We start from the raw sequence: 25,713 nt of genomic DNA on the forward strand, positions 1-25,713 counted from the left end.
AAAAAGTAAACCTGAAATGTCAAAATGACCAGCAAATTAAATGAATGATATCTTCACAAAATTAGCCTAAGATTATAATTCAGCTTCTTAAAAATTCCAGTTGAGCTTAAACACTTGTCAATGCAGAACAGAATGATCTGCTGCTTTAAGTATGCTCTCATGGACTTGGAGCATGCAGAAGTTAATAAGGACACCTGAAAACTGTCAAAGAGGCTATTCTTAGTGAATGAGGTAAAACCCCTTTTGACAACGTGGGAAGAAGGGAACAGCTTGAATCTCCTTGCCCAGTGCACTTCATCACAGGCTTCACTGGGGACTTAATCACAAAGGAAGATACATTTTTAATATCTAAAAACTTAGATGATTTTTCATGCCCTTGGAAATCTCAAGCCAATTAAGTACTTTAAAAGTACAATCACTTGTAAGGTAGAATATTCAGTAGCTAACTTACACACAAACAAGTTTCCACAAACAACATCAATAATATCTAAGTTGCCAGTTTTCTAGGATTTTATCAAAAATATATGTTGTTCAGAATATTGAATTTTTAAAAGCTGAATTTTTTTTTCCAGGGAGCAATTGCAGAAAAGATATAGGAGTTTCAGCTGAGGTAAGTTAGCTTCCCTTATCATATAGTCCTGCACTTTATGGTTTTATGCAGCTCTATGGATTGAAAAAGAACCATTTTATAATGAATTATAGATTGTAACTGGTGTTCAAAATGTATTGATGTCAAAAACAGTTGACAAAGCAGAAACAACATTATCCTCAATTGATTTGTATGGATAATATGACAACTTCCTTATCAACATTGCAGTTATCAAATTAACGCCATTTCCCCTGACTTTGAAGTATCTCCAACCCAAACAATAACCTATATCTCGCCCTTCTTTTGGGGTCAGCCTCATTCCCCCCCCCCCCCCCCACACACCCACACACACACACACACACACACACACACACACACACACACACACACACACACACACACACACACACACACACACACACACACACACGAAGGGCCACACATGACAATAAAAAGACAATAGGAAGACCAATGCCGCATGGTTGAAGATATGTTGTTACAAATAGAAACTTTAGCTCAGTTGACATAGATGGATCAGCAGATAAATATGTAAAAATCTCTCACCCTGGATTATTATCTAGTGAGAACTAGAGTACACCAAGCACATGGGAATCCTTAATGCACTGATTGCACCATCTAGGTTTAGCTATTGGTGAGAGAAGGCCTTTTGTGCATTAGCTTTCAGGAAAATAGCATTCTTTTTCAAAGCAAGTGTGCAAAATCAATGATAGAAAGTGCAATATTCACAACAAATGAAAGTGCCCACAGAAGAAACCTTCTCAATGACAAATAAACTTCTAATTATTGCTAATTTTAAGAGAATTAGAAGAAACTATGGAGCAGTGAAGATTCCTTAACCCATCTTTTAGAAATGAACTAAAACAAAATGTCAAAGGGGAAAGAAGGTGCTGCAATTGTGCCACCACAATTCTCTGAGGAATCAAAGCAAGCAGGCCTGTATATGGTTTGGGGAAGGTCCCTAATTAACACTGGCAATTGATATTGTGACTGATTTTTGAAGATGCTAAAATTATACTTTGTGATCTGAAATACGTTTGAGCGTGTGTGTGTGTGTGTGTGTGTGTGTGTGTGTGTGTGTGTGTGTGTGTGTGTGTGTGTGTGTGTGTGTGTGTGTGTGTGTGTGTGCATTTGAGAGAGAGAGAGAGGTAAAATATATTTGGATTTCATTCTTGAGCTAACACTTTTAGATTATTTCTTAATAGGTTGAAGGTGAGTCACAGTGGAACGAGTTGGATGGGTGCTGTGCTGGCAGACGTGAGTAGGCAGGCTGGTGGGTTTTTGAAGAGGAGGGAGAGATAACTGTTAGTTCCTGTTGTCTATCCTGTGCTAGACAATTTCAGAACAAAGAAAAATCTTGTGGCACTCGCAGGATGTGGCCCCAGCAGTGGTAACACGACATGGAAAGTGCCCTTGGCTGTGACTTCCACTAAATTTTTTAACCGTTATCATGTACCAAAACCTATTCTCTTGATAAATGAAGGCTCCATTTAATCACATTTTCCAGTGGAAATAGTTCCATCCAATGTGTAGCTTTGTAGTGAACAGATCTATTTAACAGTAATTTGCATAATTACTCCCCATGCTACGTCAGGATGCTTACAACCATGAGTGTCAAGGGAAAGAATAGCTGTTATGCAGATTTATGGAATGTTTTGCATGAGATGGGCCACCCTTCCATTGGTTTGGAAATTACACTGACCTATCAGTGTTACTGACAGGAAAAGCTTCAAACAGAACCACTGGAATGTTTTGCATCTTGCACTGATGAAATCGTCTGAGTGATTTGGTGTCCTTTGTGTAAGACCGACTTGAACAGAGATTATGGTGAAAATGTTTCCATGTGAATTCTACACTAGAAAATGAAGATGTAATTCTGTGATTTTCATTTTTTTTTTATACTGTAGACTGGACCATAAATGGACCTTTTCTAACATTCAAAAAATGTTAATACTTTGAGTTCTAGCTTGTAGTAACCCACATTGCCCCTCTCGCATCTAGACATATGTAGGGCCAAACATTTTTAATCTGCAAACTCAATGAAGAAATGTTTTACAACATACAATCCTTAGGAGTTAAGATATTCATTAATAAATAATATGTTTAAATTTTATATATAGTCACTAAAATTCATGCAAGTGGTTAATGCTTCCAACCTCTTTGACTTGCATATCGGCCTTTCATAACCTTAGTTCCTTTTCCAGGTACACCACCTCTCTACCTCATCTCACTTCATAGCCTGTAACTAATTGCTAGAATAATCTAGAAGATGCAGCACTCTTATGCGGGCTGTGTTTCTCAGAACAACATTGTGATGGAAAACAGATTATTAAGCCTCTTCACCCCATCATGTCCATGCTGACCACCATGTATGTAGCTCTGTGAAAATAAAAACAGATAAAATTGGAAACACTCAGCAGGCCAGGCAACATCTGTGCAAATAGAAACATGTAAGGTTTCAGGCTACTATGGGCACTCACCTGGCTCAAGCTATGCCTGACTTTTTGTTGGAAACATGGAATAAATTTTTGTTTCTGTCTGACTCAGACTCACTACCTCAACTCTTCTTCTCTTACATCGACAATTACAGTGGTGCTGCATCATGCGTTCATACACACCTTCTGCTGCTCCTCTCATCTTCACATGGTCCATCTCTGACTTTCCCTTCTCTTTCTGTATCCCTTGGTCTCCGCCTCAGGGATATGCTGAACCCTGACATCCATTACAAGCCCATTGATTTCTGGACTAGCTGTGAGGCTCCAACATTTTGTGCTTTTATTTCAGATTTCCAGAATCTGCAGTTTTTGCTGCGCTTATTTTGTTATGTAGCAACACAAATGTCATTTATTAGCTGTTGGTCCAAACCCCTCTGAACCTTGGTGCTTCCGACCATGCTCTGGATGAAAATGGTTTTACTCAGATTTTCTCCAACCTCCTACTCCTTTACTCTAATCCTATGCCCTCTAGTTTTAGACACCGCTGCTCTGGGGATATGTTTCCTTGATTCTACTTCACCCTCACAATTTTATTTCCTCAACAGGTCCCATGTCAGTCTTCTCTGCTTCAAGGAAAACACTGTACTCTCTCTAGTGCAATCATATCCTTATCAGTTTATTGAGGAGTAACACACAGGTTAAGGTACTGGACACTGGAGATAATGGCCAGTACTTCTAAATGTGTCATATGATAGTTTATGCATTCACGTGGAACAGAATTATGGTACATATCAGTATATAAGGAACATAAAATTTGAGGCATAGCCAGTTTGCCATGGCAAAGATGTTTAAAATTAGAAGTGTACATTTAAAATGTACGGAAAGAGGGTTAAAGGAGACCTGAGGGGTAATTTTGTACACAAGGGGTACTTGATATCTGAAATGAGCTGTTAGAGGAGGTGGTGGAGGTGAGAACAGTAACAATATTTAAGAGGCATTTGGCCAATTTTTTGAATGGAGGAGAATGGAACTAATGCAGTGAAATTTAATTAATATGGACGTGGTGGATTGAAGGCCTGTTTCTATTCCGTCCAATAGTACAGCTTGAATTTTATACTGGATTTTTGAGGTGCGGGTACTAGGGCCCGAAGTTTCTTGTGTGCATTTCTTTGATCATCAGATTAAGATATTGTAAATTACTACTTCAAGACACCAAGAAAGAGCCCTGTGTCCAATGAGGTAGTGAAAGAAAAAGAACAAAAGAATGGATGAAAAGAGATGAAGGAGAGCAAAGTAAAATAATAAACTTTAGGTTTAAATAATTTTCTGACAAAAAAAAAACCTTCAGGAACTCCAGACTTCAATAATATATTCTCAGTACCACAGAGATTATTGTTGACCACATTTTTGAAAGCTACTTCAACTGGAAAGAAGTGAATACCTTGTGGTGTTGGATTTAATTTGTATATACCAGGGCAGGTAAATGCAGCTTTTAGTGAAGCTATTGCCAAGTAGTACATCCTTGCTTCTGACATTTAAATTTCCACATTTAAACGTGGCTCTCCCTTGGTCTGGATTTGATGTGGTATTTGAGCAAATCATACTGAATTCTACCAATCTTGCAGATGTGTAAATATTATTTTGAAACATTATTTTAAAAGTAAAGATGTAAATTATAATCTTAAAATATGTAAAAAATTACAAGAGCTTAATTTTAACACCTATTCCCCACCTCCACCCTTTGCAACACCATAAAAATAACTGATTTACCTCCGTAAATGTTGACAATGGTTTAAAAAAAAACTGCCTTCTTAAAGCAGCTAGAATGCATTAATTCGGCATGAACTCCATGGGCAAGTTCTCATGAAAATATCTCTTTTTCTGCATCTGAGCTTTGCCATCAGGAAATTGTAAACTGGAATATTTTTGCTGAGCAGCAGAAAAGATAAACTTATAGTCTCCACAAACTAAAAAAAAGCCAGGTATTTGAATATAGACATTAAAAATAACATATAATTCAGATGATTAAACTGTGAATTGAGCTTTATATTTCTTGAGAATGGAAGATTAGAGGATGATTAAATGAAATGTTTAAGATAGTGGAAGTTTACATTTGAGAGAAGCCGTTTTCTCTGACAGGACTCTCCAAACAAGGTAGAGCCAAGCTGTTCCAGGCTGATGCCATAAAACACTCTGCGTAAAGATTGGAGGAAATGTGGCTTTGGCTCCATCAATAAATTTCTGAGGCAAGGTCAATAGAAAATTTCTAAACTGACACTGAAGGATTGTTGTTAGGTAAGAGATGCAGCCAAGATGGTAGAGAGATTTAAGGTGCAGATAGGCAACTATATAATTAACTGGCAAACTCCTTCATCTAGGTTCTTAATAAATTGTTAAAATAATGAATTTAAAAGGAACAATTGGCTGTTAAAGTTCAAGTTTATTTTATTCAGAACTATGAAAAACTTTTTTCAGATGAGGTTGATCGGTTGTGTGAAATCACTAACTGGCTTCATTTGGCTTTCCTTTCGAATGGCAAGATTTGAAAATAATAATGTGGCTTGAGTGATAATGTATTAATTTACTTATAATAATTTCACCTGTGTTTTCTATATTTTAGATTTTACCTCAATGCACAGTACTGTATATGCACAATGAGATTTTATCTGATGCACAATGTGCTTATTAATCGCAAATCCTTGGTATACTCTTGCTTTAAAAACTCTTCCAAACTTGATTAGGCACACAAAAGAGAGGTACATCCGTTACCAAGCAGAAAATGGAGAAAGAGAGGGGAATAGAGAGAGAGAGAGAGAGAGATCTATTTTAGGTGGTATTATTAAAAATCAATAAGAGTAGGTAGATTGCAAACCTTAGATTCCCACCAACTTACTTTGCAAAGCATGTTTTGTGCCTTTTCGTTAAATGATAGCTGTGTGCAGACATTGTTAGTGAGATATTATTTCTTTTTGTTGGATAGTTCATCATAAGTTATTGTTCACAACTATAGTAATGCATTTAAAAATTCTGCATCCAATTTTTAATCTCATATAGAATGAATTGTTGCTTGAAGGGAAGATCCTGCCTGACCAACCTACTGGAATTTTTTGAGGTAATCTCAAGTAGGATGGATAAAGGAGAGGCTGTGAATGTTGTCTATTTGGATTTTCAAAAGGCCTTTGATAAGGGCCACATAAGAAGCTACTTAATAAGATGAGAGCCCATGGAATTACAGCAAAGATATTAGATTGGATGGAGCATTGGCCGATGGGCAGGAAGCAAAGGCTGGAAATAAGGGAATCCTGGTCTGGTTGGTTGCCAGTTACTACTGGTGTTCCACCATGGTCAGTGTTGTGGTCCCTTCTGTTTACAATGTATATCAATGATTTAGATTATGGATTAAATGGTGCCGTGGCTAAATTTGCAGATGACACCAAGATAGGTGGTGGAGCAGGAAGTGTTGAAGAAAGCAAAAGGTTGCAGGGAGATTTGGACAGTTTAGAACAGAGGGCAAAGAAATTGCAGATGAGATACAATGTTGAGAAATGTAGAGTTGTACATTTTGGAAGAGGAAATAAACAGGAAGATTATTATTTAGAAGGGGAGAAAATTTAAAATTCAGAAATGCAAGGGGACTTGGGGATCCTCGTGTAGGATAACCTAAAGGTTAACCACCAAGTTAGATCAGTAAAGAAAATGAATGCTATGTTGGCATTCATTTCGAGAGGAATAGTGTATAAGAGTAAGGAGGTGTTGATGATGCTCTATGGGGCAGTGGTGAGACCTCCTTTGGAGTACTGTGTGCTGTTTTGGGCCCCTTATCTTAAAAAGAATGTACTGATGTTAGAGAAAGTACAGAGCCAAGATGATTCCTGGAATGTAAGGACTAACATATAAGGACCATTTATCAGCTCTTGGACAAATACACAATGAATACACATTGGAGTATAAAGAATGAGAAGGAATCCCATAGAAATATTTCGAATGCTGAAAGGATTGGACAGAGTAGATGTGAATAAGATGTTTCTCTTGGTGGGTGAGTCCAGGACAAGAGGGCACAGTCTTGGAATTAGAGGGTACCCATTTAAAACAGAGATGAGGAAAAATTTCTTTAGCCAGAGGGTTGTGGATTTGTGAGACTCATTGCTACTTACAGCTGTGGAGGCCCATTATTGGGGAAGTTTAACGAGGAGATTGATAGGAATCTAATTAGTCAGGGTATCAAAGGATATGGGGAAAAGACCAAAAATTGAAACTAGATGTGAGAATGGTTTAGCTCATGGTGGAGAGGCAGAACAGACTCGAAGGGCAGAATGATCTATTTCTGTTCCTTTACCTTGTGATCTTCATCTTATGAATGAAGCTAGAAGCATATAAAGGAATTTTTGTGCATAGATGAAGGTGAAAGGGGATTTGCCTGAAATTTTTGTTAGGCCCAATTCCAATGCAAATCTAGGGCACGATGTAGGTTTCAATTTCCTTTTCCAGGTTCAAATATAGCTGACTGCATCAAGCAGAGTGTAAGCTGTAGATCATTTCCTTTGTTCTGGGACAGCCATGTGTGTGGTCTTTAAAGGCTGCCTCAGAATAGCACAGAAATGGAATGCACCTTTATAAATGTGGAACCAGGAGGAAAAAATGGTGAACTTTAATATGACCAGAAATAGTGTGCATAAAAGTATTCAAAAGAATTAGTAACACTACCAATTGATATGGTGATTTTCAATGCTGATCTGAAGCACAAAGGAAAATAAGTGGCTGTTGAAATAAGTTCTTTTGAAATGTTCCAGTTTTAATTGTTTTATTGACAGCTTCTGAAAAATTGTCATTTATGTCATTTATGTTAGCCTGCCAGGTAGTGTCAGTGGTTGTTCATCATCAGAAATATGATGGTGGAGGGGAAGAAGCTGTTTTTGTTTTTGTAACATTGCTCCTGTACCTCCTTTGTGATAGTAGCAGTGAGAAGAGGGAATGGCCTGGATGGTGAGGTCCTTGATGATAGAGACTACTTTCTTGAGACATCCCTCTTGTAGATGTCCTTAATGGAGTGAAGACTAATGCCCATGATAGTGCTGGCCGAGGTCACAACTCTCTGTAGCTTTTTCCTGTCCTGTGTGTTGCCACCTCCGTACCAGACAATGATGCAACCAGTCAGAATCTTCTCAAATTCCTCATAAAACATAGCCACTAGTGAGCCTTCATGATTGCATTGACATGAAGGCCCCAGGATAAATCTTCAGAGATGTTTTCACCCAGGAAATTGTTCTTCACCCTCTCCACTGCTGACCCCATGATGAGAACTGGTTTGTGTTCTCCTGGTTTCCACTTCCTGAAGTCAGGTACATGGATACGAAAGATTTGGAAGGAACAACTCTACTCACTTTACACCTTTGACTGTGAGGCTCAATACGATAACAACACCATCTACAAATTTTCTGTTGCCTGGGTTTCAGCATCTGAAATACAAGGAAAGAATGAGCAAATTAGGTCTTTATTCCTTGGAACAAAGAAGACCGAGAGGGGATTTGATAGAGGTTTTTAAGATAATGAGAGGGATAGATAGAGTTGATGTGGAAAGGCTTTTCCCATTGAGAGTAGGAGAGATGGATACAAGAGGTCATGGGTTGAAAGTTGATGGGTAAAGGTTTAGGAGTAACATGAGGGGGAACTTCTTTACTGAGAGAGTGGTTACTGTGTGGAATGGGCTTCTAGGAAAGGTGGTGGAGGCAGGGTCAATTTTGTCATTTAAGAAAGAGTTGGATAAGTCTATGGATGGGAGGGGGATGGAGGGATATGGGCAGAGTGCTGGTAAGTGGGATTAGAGGAGGGTACTAGCAGGGCCATATTGGCCTGTTTCCTGCTGTAATTGTTCTATGGTTATATCTGATACTAGGGTAGTGGTTTATTACAGAAACAGCATACAGGAGGGATATTGAAAATTTGGCTGAATGTTGTATTAACAACAACCTCACACCCAATATCACAAACACCAAGGAGCTGAATGTGGATTTTAGGAGGGGAAAACCAGAGATGTATGATCCAGTGATTATTGGGGTATCAGAGGTGGAGAGGGTGAGCAAATTTAAATTCCTGGGAGTCACTATCTCCGAGAAGCTTTCCTTGACATCGTGCCTCTACTTCCTCAGGTCTGCGTGCAGGTTTACTATTACATCGGAAATCTTGGCAAGCTTCTACATGTATAGTTGGAAGTGTGCTGACTGGCTGCTTAGCAATCTGGAATAGGAGTAGCAATACCTGTGAGTGGAAAGCTCTTCAAAAGGTAGTGGTCACCACCCAGAACATCACAGGAAAAATTCTCCCCACCATTGAGAAAATCTACATGGAACACTGCCGTCAGAGAGCAGTAGCAATCATTAAGGATCCACACGACCTGCTGCCATCAGGTAAAAGGTATAGGTGCCACAAGACATGTACACCAGGTTCAGGAAAATTGCTACCCCTTCACCATCAGTCTCCTCAACAATAAACTCAATCAGAGACCCATTTAAGGGCTCTTACTTTGCACATTGCTTATTACTGAATATTTTCTTTCCTTTCTCTCTTTTGTATATATACCTTTTCTCTTGAATACAGTTTTTGGCACCACCAATAAGTAGAAATTCTGCCTGGCCTGCAGGAAAATAATCTGAGGGTTGTATGTGATATCATGTATGTACTGTGACAATAAATCTGAACTTTAAGCTTTGATCTTTGAACTTTGAAGTGGTCAAATGCAGGAAAATGGGACGAGTTTGAATATATAACTTGGTCAAGTTGTGGTATTGGGCCTATTTCTGTGCTGTAGGACTATGTCTCTTAAGGGTAGACCAGATTTCTATTTGGCAGAGCACCTATGTTCTTTCCACAACAGATATCTCAAGTTTCCTGTTAACTTGCCCATTCTTGGCCTTCTCCACTGCTACAAAGAGAACAAAAGCAAATTGGAAGAACAGCATCCATATTTCATTGGATAGTTTCCAACCCAATGTTATGATCATTAGAATTTTCCAGTTTCAGGTAACCCATATTCTAGTGTTTTCCTCCCACACACACTCACTGTTCCACCTTATTTATTTCTCATTTTGTTCAACTTACCCATTTACTCCCCCACAGGGTTCCATTTGCCCATTGTCACCTCTCATTCTGATGCTACTCATCACCAACCAGTCTCTATTCTACCACCAATCCTGTGCTGCTATATATTGGCAATCGTTTCTCTTCCCTTTCAATCCTGATGCACAGTCTCAAGATGAAATATTGACCACCCCTTTTGCTTCCACAGATGTTGCTTGATCCACTGAGATCTTCCAGTGTCCTGTTTTCCCATCAACAATTTCACAAGTTAATTCCCTTTAGAAAATGAAATCCATTGGGACCCAGAAACCTGTCACCCTAAAGATCCAACAATTTGCTCAGCATCACTGCCCTGCTACTTGTAATTTTTCTGGGCTCCCTTGCAACTCCTAATTTACAGTCCTTTCTGGAATGTTACTCTTATCCTCTATAGCCAGGACTGATGAAAAATGTCTGTTTAATTCATCTGTCATGGAGTCATGGAGTTGCATAGCCCGGAAGTGAGGCCTTCAATCCATAATGTCCAAAATGACCTCCTTGCCCATTTACATAATTACATTTGCCCCCATTAGCTCCTTATCCTTCAATGCCTTGCCTATTTAAATGCCTTTTTAAACAGTGATTGTGTCTGATTCTTCCACTCTTCTGACAGCATTTCAGATACACTCTCGGTGTAAAATACTTTCCCCACCTTACCTCTCACCTTAAATCTATTCTCTCTTGTTTTTGAAGGCCTTTCTATGGGATAAAAGATTCTATCTACTCTATATCTCATAATTTTATATATTCATATAGGTTAACCCCCAGCCTTGTTTGGCTTCATGTTAAACCCAGCCTATCCAATCTCATCCGATAACTAAATTCCTCCAACCTACACAACATTTTGGTGAATCTCCTCTTTCATTCTCCAGAGCAATCACATCCATCCTATACAATGGTGGTGTAATCAGTGCTTTAAGTTACAACATAACCTCCCAGTTTTTATATTCTGTGCCCCAACCTGTGAAGACAAGCATGCCATATGCCTTGTTTATCTCACAATCTACCTGTGTTGCAGTCTATTTTTTAATATTTTATTTAAATTTTAAGAAAATACAGGATATAGGACTCAATTAATAATATAAAATTAATACATTGAACATAAAATCAAAGAAAAACATTCACAAGGTCCAAAAACAATAAAAAGGAAAGGAGAGTCCCTCTTCTCCCAGCGCCCCTCCCAGATTCGAAAGAAAAGGGGACAGAGAGCAGGGAACAGAGGGAGATAAAAGAAAGAAAATAGAAAAGAAAAAGCAACAGGAGCAGGGTTTGACATCTCAGAGTCACATAATTTTAAAAGTATTAAATTTCTAATAAGGAGTATACTAATTGACAAATAACAAAATAAATTATACAATCTGGGCATTTAAGTAATCTAAATAAAGTTGCCAAATTTTGACGAACGTACTATATCTATTCCTAAGACTCTAAGTAATCTTCTCAAGGGGAATACAACTTTGCACTTCCATGTTCCAACGATCAATGTAAAATAGGGAACTGGATTTCCACATTACTGCTATAGATTTCCTGGCTATTGATAACGCAATTTTAATAAATTTAGATTTACTTCTGGAGAATTTAACTTTTATAACTGCCAAATTCCCCAGAAGAAACAATTCTGGCTCTAGATGGACGTTCACCCCCACAATTTTTGTCAACACTTCTCCCAATTCTATCCAGAAGGGTCTTAATTTCATGCATAACTAGGTGGAATGTAAAAAGGTACCAACATCTTTACCACACCTAAAATACCTATTTGAAAATTCTGGTTTATTTTTATGTATTTTTTGAGGTGTGAGATATAATTGGTGCAGAAAATTATAATAAATCAGTCTATATCTAGAATGAATTAAGGTAGTCACAGTATATACACATTGATCTTGTGGATCGATTACAAACTCCAAATCTGATTCCCATCTCTCTCTCTCGATCTATGTAGTCTAGATTTTGAGCTTTGATCTTGGATCAGAGTATATATATTAGAGATGAATTTGGTTGCATTCCCCTTTCATGTTTGAATTTCACATTGGTTGGACCATTAATGGTCCCCACCTTTCCCTCAAAAAAGGTTGCAATTGGAGATAGCAGAAGAATGTGTTGTTAGGTAAATTATATTTACTTTTAAGTCCATCAAAAAACACAAATTGCCTCTTTTGACTATCACAATCTTCAATACCATGTTGGTACCAGGTAGCCAAGATTCTATTACCCAAAGTTATGGGTTTTAAACTGTTTTGAGATAGAGGCGTCTTTGAGGATAATCCCACAAATTGTTTAATTTTATCTCAAATGTAAATTACATGTTTCAATAATGGGTTTTTTGTTTTCCTTTAAATTAATTTAAAATTCCATTTATAAATAAATTCTTCTGCCATCTCCTCTTCTACCATGTGTAAGCCAATTTTAGCCCGACAAGGAATTGCCTCATTAAAAAAGCAGCAACAAAACAAATTTGTGCAGCTAAATAATGTTTTTAAAAATCTGGTGATTTTAACCCTCCCAATTTATAATCCCAGGTCAATTTATCCATGGGAATTCTAGAAACTTTACCTGACCAAAGGAATGAATGACTATGTCCAGTCAGAATTTTAAAAAAAACTATTAGGTAGTGGGATAGGTGGGGATTGAAAAAAGTATTTAAGACTCAGCATTATCTTCACTTTTAGACAATTTACTCTACCCAATAATGTGATGGGTGGGTTTACCCATGTACGTAAGTCCTCCTCAATTTTCTACAGCAAGGAGAGATAATTAATCTTGTCTCTTTCTCTTTGGCTTGGCTTCACGGATGAAGATTTATGGAGGGGGTAAAAAGTCCACGTCAGCTGCAGGCTCGTTTGTGGCTGACAAGTCCGATGCGGGACAGGCAGACACGATTGCAGCGGTTGCAGGGGAAAATTGGTTGGTTGGGGTTGGGTGTTGGGTTTTTCCTCCTTTGCCTTTTGTCAGTGAGGTGGGCTCTGCGGTCTTCTTCAAAGGAGGTTGCTGCCCGCCAAACTGTGAGGCGCCAAGATGCAGGGTTTGAGGCGTTATCAGCCCACTGGCGGTGGTCAATGTGGCAGGCACCAAGAGATTTCTTTAGGCAGTCCTTGTACCTTTTCTTTGGTGCACCTCTGTCACAGTGGCCAGTGGAGAGCTCGCCATATAACACGATCTTGGGAAGGCGATGGTCCTCCATTCTGGAGACGTGACCCACCCAGCGCAGCTGGATCTTCAGCAGCGTGGACTCGATGCTGTCGACCTCTGCCATCTCGAGTACTTCGACGTTAGGGATGTAAGCGCTCCAATGGATGTTGAGGATGGAGCGGAGACAACGCTGGTGGAAGCGTTCTAGGAGCCGTAGGTGGTGCCGGTAGAGGACCTATGATTCGGAGCCGAACAGGAGTGTGGGTATGACAACGGCTCTGTATACGCTTATCTTTGTGAGGTTTTTCAGTTGGTTGTTTTTCCAGACTCTTTTGTGTAGTCTTCCAAAGGCGCTATTTGCCTTGGCGAGTCTGTTGTCTATCTCATTGTCGATCCTTGCATCTGATGAAATGGTGCAGCCGAGATAGGTAAACTGGTTGACCGTTTTGAGTTTTGTGTGCCCGATGGAGATGTGGGGGGGCTGGTAGTCATGGTGGGGAGCTGGCTGATGGAGGACCTCAGTTTTCTTCAGGCTGACTTCCAGGCCAAACATTTTGGCAGTTTCCGCAAAGCAGGACGTCAAGCGCTGAAGAGCTGGCTCTGAATGGGCAACTAAAGCGGCATAGATCATTCAAATTACTATTAAATTTAATCCCCAAATACTTCATATCAGATTTAACCTAATTAAACTGATTGCCATATTGATTTTGGGTATAGTCTCCTTTGCCTGAAGTTAAAATCTCACTCTTGTCCCAGTTTATTTTATATATAGTCTTTCCAATAATTATCCAGTATGGTCTTAAGTCTAACTAGAGATGTGGCAGTCTCAAGAAAAGTCCCTCTGTTTATCCTTTTTACTCGATACATCTTTTGACCTCCCAAAATATATGACCTCACATTAATCAGGATTAAGTTTCATCTGTCAATGATCCACCCAACTTTCCATCTGATCTAGATCAAACTGTATTCTTAGACAATTTTCCTTGCTGTCCACAACACCACTGATTTTGTTTCCTTTTATTAATTGATTATGAAAAAGGAACTCCAAGAAAACAGCTGAAACAAAAAAAATCAGATCTCTAAAATTTTTGCATCATCGAAGTCTTGAATAAGACAACGGTCAGTTAACTAATTTAACTAATAATCAAGTTTATCCTTCAATTGCTGAATTGCTTGCACTTCTGGCAATTTTTGTTAATTTTAGGTTGTGTAGGATTTAAAATATTTAACATTAAATAGAACTGTGCCCTTTAATTGCCTTGTTTGGTTTTTCTCATGAATTGGATAGCCAGATGAGCAATTTTATTGAACTGGAAAGATGACTCTTCACCTACCCCCTAAACATTGGTTACATGATGTAATGTCCTATTTAAGCTTAGTGAAAATTAGATCCAACATGAATGATAGAAAGTTTCAATTTGAAAAGATGTGGGGCCCAATCATAGAATATTATAATGATTGGAAGAATTAAGACTTTTGGATGTTCTGGTGATACTCTGTCCAGTTTCTGAAGGTCGCTATATGATCCATATCTTTGCATCCTTTTCCACAAGGCAAATTTGATTAAAGGGATGGGATAGAATAGATTTAGTTTTAGGGTTTTTTTTTGCTTTCTTTTCTTTTTATTCCTTTATTTTAGATTAACTTGTTAAATATGGGTTTAAAATTGGGTGTCATAGATCATATCATTATATTAGACAGAATTTACCCTTTGTCAAGGGATTGTCTACAGTGGTTTACATATTTTCTATCCAGAAATATTTTTTAGAAATATTGTCAAATAAACAAATATGGATAGGTTTTCAATTTACATTTATATTAATTTGTGATATGCATATAATATGACCTGTTATTTGTTTTATTAGATGTCATTGTATGTAGGATTTATATGTTAAACTCAATAAAAATATTTTAAAAAGCAGAATATATATATTTCTCATTTCTGCCACTAGCACATATTTTACAATTACTACAAGATTAAATTTCTTTTCTTTTTCAATATTTTTATTAGATTTTTATATAGAAATACATTCAAAAAGGGTAGATGCATAGCAATGATACAACTGTAATAAAGTAAGCGAACTCACTATAACAGGAAAGATTTTTAATTCCAAGATGAAAAGATTAAATTTCAAACCTTTAATTTTGCCTCATCTAGAGGTGGAACATACCCACATCCGTGATTAGATAATACTTCTTCATAATTATAGGCAATAAAAAAAAGTCATGTGTTTTGTCTCTTAAGAAAATTATTGGATTTCTTAATATTGGCATTACACTGGAATTGCCAACATTATATTGAAGTGAGTGGAAAATGTAGTGAATGACATTGGTAAGAAGATTCTTACTGTCAGGGCTAGAGACGATCTGATGGAATCTAACCATTTTCAGTCAGAAGTGTCAAATGAATGATCCATCTCAGTTTCCTCCTGAGAACCTCAATATTACAGACATCAGGTTTCACCCAATTCAAGTTACTACACATTAAAACACGAGACAGGTGAGGACACTGATTGCAGTAAAGACAATGGGATCACAAAACATACCTGCTGTAGTCATGTAGACTTACAGTCCAGAAATAGCTGAACTTCTCTCATAGCTTTTCCAATACAGTTACAACAATGGCATTAAATCAACAATATTGAATACTACTCAGCTGTCTTATTCACAAAAAAAACAAATCCAGTTCAGTTATATAGCCTCCAATTACTCTGTTACTAATCATTAGTAAAGGTATGGAACAGTGCTATGAAGTGGCACTTGTTCACCAATAACCTGTTCAACAATGTTCAGTTTGGTCCGTGCCAGAACTCCTTTGCTCCAGACCTCATTTCAGCTTTGATCCTAACATGAACAGAACAGATGGATTTCCGAGGTGAGATGAGAATGTTAGCTCTTGAAATCAGAGCATTGTTTGAATAAGTGTGTTATCAAGGAGCCACAGTGAAACTGAAATCAATAAGTTTCATGGAGCCCAATTAGTGTCATCATATCTCATGCAAAGGAAGATGGCTGTGATTGGCGGTGGTCATTCCTGCCCTGAAAAAGTTCCTTAGGACAGTGTTCTGAGGCCCATCTTCCTTCAGCTTAATTACCTTGCTTCCATTATCAGGCCAGGAATTCAAATGTTTGCTGATATTTGAACAACATTTCTAAGATGCTCCCTTAAAATCAACCCTTTTCACTATTACCTTGGCACACATGACAATAATTAATTTATAAACTATTTGGTACTATCTCCTTTGGCTTGGCTTCGCGGACGAAGATTTATGGAGGGGGTAAATGTCCACGTCAGCTGCAGTCTCGTTTGTGGCTGACAAGTCCGATGCGGGACAGGCAGACACGGTTGCAGGGGAAAATTGGTTGGTTGGGGTTGGGTGTTGGGTTTTTCCTCCTTTGCCTTTTGTCAGTGAGGTGGGCTCTGCGGTCTTCTTCAAAGGAGGTTGCTGCCCGCCGAACTGTGAGGCGCCAAGATGCAGGGTTTGAGGCGATATCAGCCCACTGGCGGTGGTCAATGTGGCAGGCACCAAGAGATTTCTTTAGGCAGTCCTTGTACCTTTTCTTTGGTGCACCTCTGTCACGGTGGCCAGTGGAGAGCTCGCCATATAACACGATCTTGGGAAGGCGATGGTCCTCCATTCTGGAGACGTGACCCACCCAGCGCTGCTGGATCTTCAGCAGCGTGGACTCGATGCTGTCGACCTCTGCCATCTCGAGTACTTCGACATTTGGGATGAAAGCGCTCCAATGAATGTTGAGGATGGAGCGGAGACAACGCTGGTGGAAGCGTTCTAGGAGCCGTAGGTGATGCCGGTAGAGGACCCATGATTCGGAGCCGAACAGGAGTGTGGGTATGACAACGGCTCTGTATTCGCTTATCTTTGTGAGGTTTTTCAGTTGGTTGTTTTTCCAGACTCTTTTGTGTAGTCTTCCAAAGGCGCTATTTGCCTTGGCGAGTCTGTTGTCTATCTCGTTGTCGATCCTTGCATCTGATGAAATGGTGCAGCCGAGATAGGTAAACTGGTTGACCGTTTTGAGTTTTGTGTGCCCAATGGAGATGTGGGGGGGGCTGGTAGTCATGGTGGAGGACCTCAGTTTTCTTTAGGCTGACTTCCAGGCCAAACATTTTGGCAGTTTCCGCAAAACAGGACGTCAAGCGCTGAAGAGCTGGCTCTGAATGGGCAACTAAAGCGGCATCGTCTGCAAAGAGTAGTTCACGGACAAGTTTCTCTTGTGTCTTGGTGTGAGCTTGCAGGCACCTCAGATTGAAGAGACTGCCATCCGTGCGGTACCGGATGTAAACAGCGTCTTCATTGTTGAGGTCTTTCATGGCTTGGTTCAGCATCATGCTGAAGAAGATTGAAAAGAGGGTTGGTGCGAGAACACGGCCTTGCTTCACGCCATTGTTAATGGAGAAGGGTTCAGAGAGCTCATTGCTGTATCTGACCCGACCTTGTTGGTTTTCGTGCAGTTGGATAATCATGTTGAGGAACTTTGGGGGGGCATCCAATGCGTTCTAGTATTTGCCAAAGCCCTTTCCTGCTCACGGTGTCGAAGGCTTTGGTGAGGTCAACAAAGATGATGTAGAGTCCTTTGTTTTGTTCTCTGCACTTTTCTTGGAGCTGTCTGAGGGCAAAGACCATGTCAGTAGTTCCTCTGTTTGCGCGAAAGCCGCACTGTGATTCTGGGAGAATATTCTCGGCGACACTAGGTATTATTCTATTTAGGAGAATCCTAGTGAAGATTTTGCCTGCAATGGAGAGCAGCGTGATTCCCCTGTAGTTTGAGCAGTCTGATTTCTCGCCTTTGTTTTTGTACAGGGTGATGATGGTTGCATCACGAAGGTCCTGAGGCTGTTTTCCTTGGTCCCAACAAAGCTTGAAAAACTCATGTATGGCAACAAAAAAGTAATGTTTATGAAGCAAAGAAACAGACCCTTCAGCCCACTGCCTCCATGTTGACCATTAAACACCCATTTATCCTTCATTAATAAATGTAATTCTCCCTGCACTCTCATCAACTGCCCACTGATTCTACCATTTGTTCACTAAGGCAATTCCCAGTGGGCAATTAACTACCCACATAACATATTTCTGTCATTTTTAAATTTAGACATATAGCAGGGTAACAGGCCATTTCGGCCCACGAATTCATGCTGCCTAATTTATACCCAATTAACCTACACCCCCGGTATGTTTTGAATGGTGGGAGGAAACCAGAGCCCCTGGAGAAAACCCACACCATGCAGACACAGGAAGAACGTATAAACTCCTTACAGACAGTGTGGGATTCAAACCCTGGTCCTCATCACTGGCGCTGTAAGGCATTGCACTAACGGCTACGCCAACCCTGTTGCCCTGTTTTATGTCTGGATGTCAGTAATTTGATAATATTCTTTGACCATCCCCTTGTGCCTTACAAATACAACTGCCATTTTTGAAAGCCACAGTATGAAAAGTTTTCACACCTCATTAATAAGTTTCAGAAATAAATACAAGCAAAGGATGGAAAATTCACCAACATTATTCAAATCCATTCAGAGATTTAAAATGCACTGTTTAATTGATAACTCTACGGGTTTCTCAATTAAAAGTAACCATTCTCTCAACCAGTGGAATCACTGAAGTGCCTGAAAATTCAAACTTGTAATAATATTAGAACAGATGAGACGACAGTCTTAAAATTCAAATCATGTCTGAAAGCCTGCAGCAAAAAAGCGGGTGTCTACAGTTCCCCAATCATGTGGTTGATAAACCATGCAATCACAAGGAAAGCTTTCATTGATTCTGTAGTCAGTTCTACTTAATGCACTGAAGAGATGGATGTAGAAAAGCTGTAAAGATTTCCTCAGGCTACTTGGTACTTGATGGCATCTGAAATATTTATTGGTTTAAATTCTGTAACATAATAAGATGTTACCTGATGGAATAGATCCTTTTGTCACTTACCTGTTTGTGTCCAAGAGAATGTGCAGATGAATTTGAGTAAAGTTAGCCTGCTTTTTGCCAGTTTCCTGGAAAACATTTAAATAATGATCCTTAATAATCCATCAGGTGGTGTTTGTCATACATAAACTTGTTATATTAGTACTGAGTAACATTGGCACAGTATTACTGACCAGGTGATATCTCTTTCAAATCTCATAGGCATACTACTAAATTGGCCCAATCGTCTGTGGAAAAGGAAGTGCACAAGGAATCCACTGAATTAATAGTCATCAATGAAAGAAAATATGAAGGGAAGATTATACACGCCACAAGATTAACAGGCATTACATAACCTAACATAACATAAGGATTTTATGAAGTTACCCCATTAATGTTTAATCATGGTGCATAATCCTATAGCCAACTTTCAGACCTAATATAATCCATTACCTTTTGAAATGATTTAATTCACCACATTGGCCATTGAATGTTACACTATGATTTTGAAATTGAGCTTCTGTCACCAGTTGCAATATAATATTTATGTACATGTCAAATTTCATTCTGGCAGTATTAGAGAAATAAAGTTACTTTGGATGTTAAGTAACTTTTTGTTATTATCATATCACTGTTTGTCTTGAACTTCCAGAAAATATTGATCCAGTTAATGGAGAAGTTTGGGCAGAAATCTTTGTTACTGATTTAGCTGACCATGATCACATGGTTTTCAAGTAATTTTTGTTTACTCTTCTTATTGAGCCTTTCTATATTTTCTATATCTTTGAGTGCATTTTTATGGCAACAGACACAAATTAAAAATGACTATAATTTCACAGCTTCAAACTTGAACAGTGCTGTCATTTTATGAACTCAAAATTGATTTTACCTGAGTGGATCAAAATAGGATTAATTTGTAGATAAAGCTACGCCAATCACATGAGAGGATCAGGCACTTTTGTTTGCACCTGACTATTTCCTGGCATCAGGCAGGCACACTCCATTCACTCAGACTACCATGAACTGGAGCTGAAAGCTCCATGACTGTTTTATCAGTCTTATACAACCCAGGAGTGGAGTTACCTAGATTCTTGGCTTTCTCCCAATTGAAAGGGTGACTCTTCTGACAATTAAAAACCTGACTGGCTGCCTTACAACTGTCTACTGGTCAAACAGCTCCCAATGTTCTCATGAATGATAAAAAATATTACTCACCTCATGTTTAACTGCCATGTTAAAACCATTGATACCATTCCATTGGTGGAAGTTTTGGAATTGATGTAGTCAATCACTCAATTAGATTTGGGTAAAACACGAAAGTCTGCAGACACCGTGATGAAGGTAAAAACACAAATGCTGGAGAAATTCAGCAGGTCAAACAATATCGTTTATATAGCAAAGGTAAAGATACATCACAAACATTTGGGCTTGATCCCTTCATCCTATGAGCAAAATGTAAGCATGTGCCAAAATGAAAAAGAAAACAATTAGGTTTGGGGATGGGATTGGGGATTTCAGGATATGAGATGAAGACATGACCAACTGTCGTGTTTTGAAGAGTATCAGGTTCGGTGGGTTCACAGAGAGACTAGTCTGGACACAGGTGTTACAATCTCACGTAACTTTATTGAACACACAGGAGACAAATGGGAGAATGTCAAACAATACTTAATTACTCCACTAGACAACTATAGACATTCACATCAGTCCCAAGTTGGCCGCCTATATTCTACACACTCCTGCACATGTATACACTCACAGACGGACTTCAGCATACACTCCCAATCCCTTGTACCTCAGGATGCAGCTCAGTGATAAGTAATACGTATGGGGTTATTAACACTTTAACAAGACAGGGGCTTCAACAGGCATTCCCAATCCTTGTACCTTGGGGTGCAGTTCAGTGTTAAGTAATTTACAGTTAGTAACATACTCTAACAAGACAGGGAGTTAAACACACACTCCGAGTTCCCTGTATCAATGGATGGGGGTTGGGGGAATCTCCCTGCAAGGACTGATCTATTGCAGTACTACGGTTTAACTTACCACGACACTTCCGGTGATGTCCACAGTAGTGACCTTACGTGGAGCAATGTCCAGGGATTGGACCATGAGGCAGAGAGAAAGGATGTATTATTCGGTGATGTTATATACAGTTCTGACCTAGGCGCCTAGCCAATAATAATCCAGGTCATTTAAACAAGGTGTGCACTCATGGGTGGTCGGAGTCCAACCTTGATTGACAGGTGATGTGACTTCTGAATAAGTTTCAGACAGGGAGGACATGTGACCGCCCACAATCCACAATGTTTTGGAGAGGAAGGGAGGCCATAGGTTTCTCCACAGTCCACATATAACACCATTTATAGAGGTTATTCCCAGAGTCTTCAGTGGCTTCACAGCCTTAGATAACTAAGGAGATCAAGGAACGCATTAAACTAAAGGCTAGTCCATACAAAGTCACCAAGAACAGTGGGAAACTAGATTGGGAAAACTTTAAAAAGCAACAAAGAACCATGAAACAAGCAATAAAGAGAGGCAAGATAGACTATGAGAAAAGATTAGCACAAAATATAAAAGAACAGATAGAAACATTTTTAAAAAGGGTGGCTAAAGTGAATGTTGGTCCTTTGGAGAATGAGAAGGGAGATTTGATATTGGATAATGAGGAAATGGCTGAGGCTTTGAATAATTATTTTGTGTCAGTATACACAGTACACACCAACATGGCAAAGACAAATGTTATGGATGTGATGGGATGTGAGGACCTAGATGTAATAGCTATCACAAAAGAGCTATCTATCTCAGAAAACAGGAGATAGATAGATAAATCTCTTGATCCTGATGGAATGCATCCCAGGGCACTGAAAGAAATGACATAAGTTATAGATATGGCTTTGGTGATAATTTTCCAAAATTCCCTGGACTCAGGGCAAATGTCACGTGGCTATTCACAAAAGAATGTAGGCAAAAGGCAGTGAACTATAGGCCAGTTAGTTTAACATCTGTAGTTGAGGAAAATGCTTGAAGCTATCATGAAAGAAGAACTGGATCCATCAGGCAGATGTAGCATGGATTCAGCAAATCTTACTGGAGTTCTTTGAGGATATAATGAGCACAGAAGATAGAACAGATGGACGTTGTTTACCTGGATTTCCAGAGGCATTCGATAAGATGCTGCATAAAAGATTTATACATAAGATAAGAATGCATCATGTTGGGGGTGATGTATTAGCATGAAAAGAGGAGCGGACCAATAGAAAGCAGAAAGTTGAGGTACAAGGGTGTTTTTGTGGTTGGGTAATGGTGGTGAGCAGTGTGCTGCAGGGGTCGATGCTGGGGCTGCAATTGTTCATGATATAAAATGATCTGGTCATGGGATCCATGGAACCTTGGCTTTGTGGATTCAGAATTGACTTGCCTGCAGGAAGCAGAAGGTACTCTACCTGGAGGCCAGTGACAAGTAGAGTTCTGCAGGGATCTGTTCTGGGCACTTGCTCTTTGTGACATTTATAAATGACCTGGATGAAAAATTAGAAGGATAGGCCAGTAAATTTGCTGATGACTTGAAAGTGGGAGGTGTTGTGGAGATTGTGGAGGACAAGGATGATCCTCTGCTTCTGTGGCTGCTCATAGGGGCTGGCCCAACAACAAAAGCTGAGTCTGAGACAAGAACTATGCATGAACCATAATCGAATGGCACACTCATTTAGTGATGAGAGCTTCCCCCAAAGAACTCAAATGAGGTGGCTCAAAAGCCATTATACCAGTAGATCATTCAAGGACGCACACTGTGGAAGAAATGATAGAGTTTCTGGGGCAGAAGCCACTTGAGTTTTCAGCAACTGAATTGAATAACACTTTCCTACACAAACTATTGTGTTGACTAGCACACACTGGTTCTGTTGCTTTCAATTTTGCGCGTGAAGACAGGAGATTCTTGGGAAAGGACAACATACGGCAGATTTTTCATTTCACCATGTGATTTTATCCACCTATGATAGCAATGCCTCCCTCAGGGAGTTACCATTATAAATACTGCAAGGGTTAAAACAAAGGTTTGCATGCTCCCCACTCTACCTGCCATGATCAGTTGATGAGGTTGGTTGCTGCTCCAGTCTATAGTCAATAAAAGCCTTATCAGTTTCACAACCTCAGTCTTTTGTGGTAATTGATGGTGCATCATTATGTTATCAGTCAGACTAATATGGAGGCTACAATCTCACTCAGACTCATTCACATTTGTTCACTCCACTACAATGTAACAATCAATTTTTAGTCGGAAGAATCGCCACTGTTGGGCAGCAGACAAGGTTTTGCTCAACACATGTGAGATCAGGATTTACAGCAATACCAGCACTTGCAATACTAGTATAACTCCCCTCTGCACAATGAAGAACATAGTGGAGATGTGGGGGAAAACAGAACAGAAACACACCTATTTACACTAATCCTACACTATTTCCATGTAATTCCCCCTGCATTTCCATCTACTCCATCAAAATGGTAGAATCTGGGAGGAGCTGAAAGACCTATTTCTGGGATAGGTCAAGTTCAAGTTCAAGTTGAGTCTGAGACTCTCCAAAATTCTAGAACACCCCACAAATTTGACTCTTCAGCTCTATACTTGCAGAAATTTACAGCAGCCAATTAACTAGCCATCCTGCATGTCTTTGGCATGTGGGAGGAAACTGGCTCACCTAGTGGTAACCCACATAGTCTCGCACTCCACACAGATTTAAACAGGCATGAATTTCTGTGTGGGGAGCTGACAGGATGAAATAGGAGATGGGGTGTGGGAAATGTAACAGTTTGTGTGACTAATCAAGTTCATTGTCACATATTGCAGTGAGGAAGTTTGTTTTGCAAATAGTCCATCTAGACAACCAAACCATACTTATAAAGACTCAATGCTGGAGAAACTCAGCAGGTTAAACAGTGTCTTTTATATAGCAAAGATAAAGATGCATAATTGATATTTGGGCTTGAGCCTTTCATCAAGATATGGAAAAATGTTGGCAGGTGCCCAAATAAAAAGGTAAGGGGCGAGGCATAGAGGGAGGAGCATGGTCGCAAATGCAGGAGGTTATAGGGGGAGAAGGGAGAGAGGGCAAAGCAGCAAGCAGGGGGAGGAGGGATGGAGAGGGAAGAGGGTGAATGGAGAGGGAAGAGGGTGGAGAGCTGAGGGAAAGAAGATGGAGGGAAGGGAAGGGGCAGGGAAGGGAGAGAAGTTGGTTAATGCCATCTGGAATTGGTTAATAGCTTTTCGTTAGATGCTCAACATTGGCAAGCGGTACATAGAGCGCATTTGTCTAAGGCTAAATTGTCTCGCTTTTATTCCAGTATGACTCTCTGGTGTGACTGGTGTAAAAGCAGAGAAGCACCATTAATTCATATGTTGTCCCAGTCCAGAAAAATACTGGAGAGAGGTTTTCCTGACGCACAGTAAATAAACTCGAGAGGCTGAGTCTGAGTCACTGATCTAGGGGCTTTTATTCACAATGGACAAGGACCTCATCCTGTGCCATGACCCAGGCTTTCTGGGGAGGGTCAAGGTGTTAGAGACTTTATACAAGGTCAAAAGAGGGAGGGGCTACAGGTACAGTCACAGGATGGGGTGGAGCCTGGTAATCAGGATTACAACAGTTCCATACTCTACCAAAAATTTTTAATTAGATTTAACACCGAACCCTTTGGTAGCCCTCTTTGGTACAACAGGAGGGAATGATTCTTCTTTATCTTTGGTTCAGAGTCGTACCATTTCTTTTGCCTCTCTTTTCGTAAGGCTTGTGATTTTACTTAAAGGGAATGATGCCGCCCCGTCTACTCATGATCAGTGGTTGCATAATATCTTGTCCTGTTTAAATATGGAAAAGATTCGTCATTCAATTAATAATTCAAATATTGGATTCCAGAAGTCATGAGGGTCATTTATGACTCACTCTTACTTTATAATTTTATTCAAATGCAATTTAATTGTCTGACTTGTATCTTTTCCACATTCCTTATATTAGTTATTTTTAACTTCCATTTTCTTTTAATACTAGTCCTATAGCATTTGGCAACGCAGTTAGGTAAAGGGGTTTGAATTTTTCACCTTTACTATTTTCTTCTTTCCTTTTTTTTTGAATTATTAAAGTTTTTTTCTAAAAAAGGTATATATTATTTAGAATGTGAATTATGGATACGATTTACGGTTTACAGTACAACTCCGATTATCCAAAATGGTCAGTATGTCGGATAAACAGTTTTTTTTCGGACGACTGTTTATTTTTTAAAATCAGCCCAGTAGCAACGACAAATCACTTGTAACAGGGTTTAAACAAAACAAATAACAAGGGAAGGCTTTTTAAGCATTAAAATAATGTTTAATTCTCACCAAAAAAATGCTGACCTCCGCCGATCATCGGCACCTCCCCACCAAGGCCCTGCTCCTGCGGGGAGCCCGAGGTCTGCACTGCTGCCAGCAGCCTGACTCTAAAAAAATTTTGGATAAATGAGTATTTCG

General features: G+C 39.4%; 2 long non-coding RNA genes across 2 annotated transcripts in view; one reads left to right on the top strand and one right to left on the bottom strand.

Annotated features, from left to right (window-relative positions):
* Positions 1 to 571: 571 nt before the first annotated feature.
* On the top strand, positions 572 to 20,037 carry LOC138751375 (uncharacterized). Its single transcript, XR_011349879.1, has 3 exons — positions 572 to 610; positions 1,813 to 1,864; positions 19,428 to 20,037. It is a non-coding gene; the product is annotated as an uncharacterized lncRNA (long non-coding RNA).
* Positions 1,652 to 25,713, bottom strand: part of LOC138751373 (uncharacterized) — a 38,859-nt gene continuing 14,797 nt past the window's right edge. The window contains exons 2-6 of the long non-coding RNA XR_011349877.1: positions 25,585 to 25,682; positions 20,421 to 20,526; positions 19,230 to 19,294; positions 8,424 to 8,498; positions 1,652 to 2,986 (exon numbers count right to left, since the gene is read on the bottom strand). This is a non-coding gene — a long non-coding RNA (uncharacterized lncRNA). The remainder of the gene's footprint in view (positions 2,987 to 8,423; positions 8,499 to 19,229; positions 19,295 to 20,420; positions 20,527 to 25,584; positions 25,683 to 25,713) is intronic.

This window comes from Narcine bancroftii, chromosome 1 (genome assembly GCF_036971445.1).
Source record: "Narcine bancroftii isolate sNarBan1 chromosome 1, sNarBan1.hap1, whole genome shotgun sequence".
NCBI lineage: Eukaryota > Metazoa > Chordata > Chondrichthyes > Torpediniformes > Narcinidae > Narcine > Narcine bancroftii.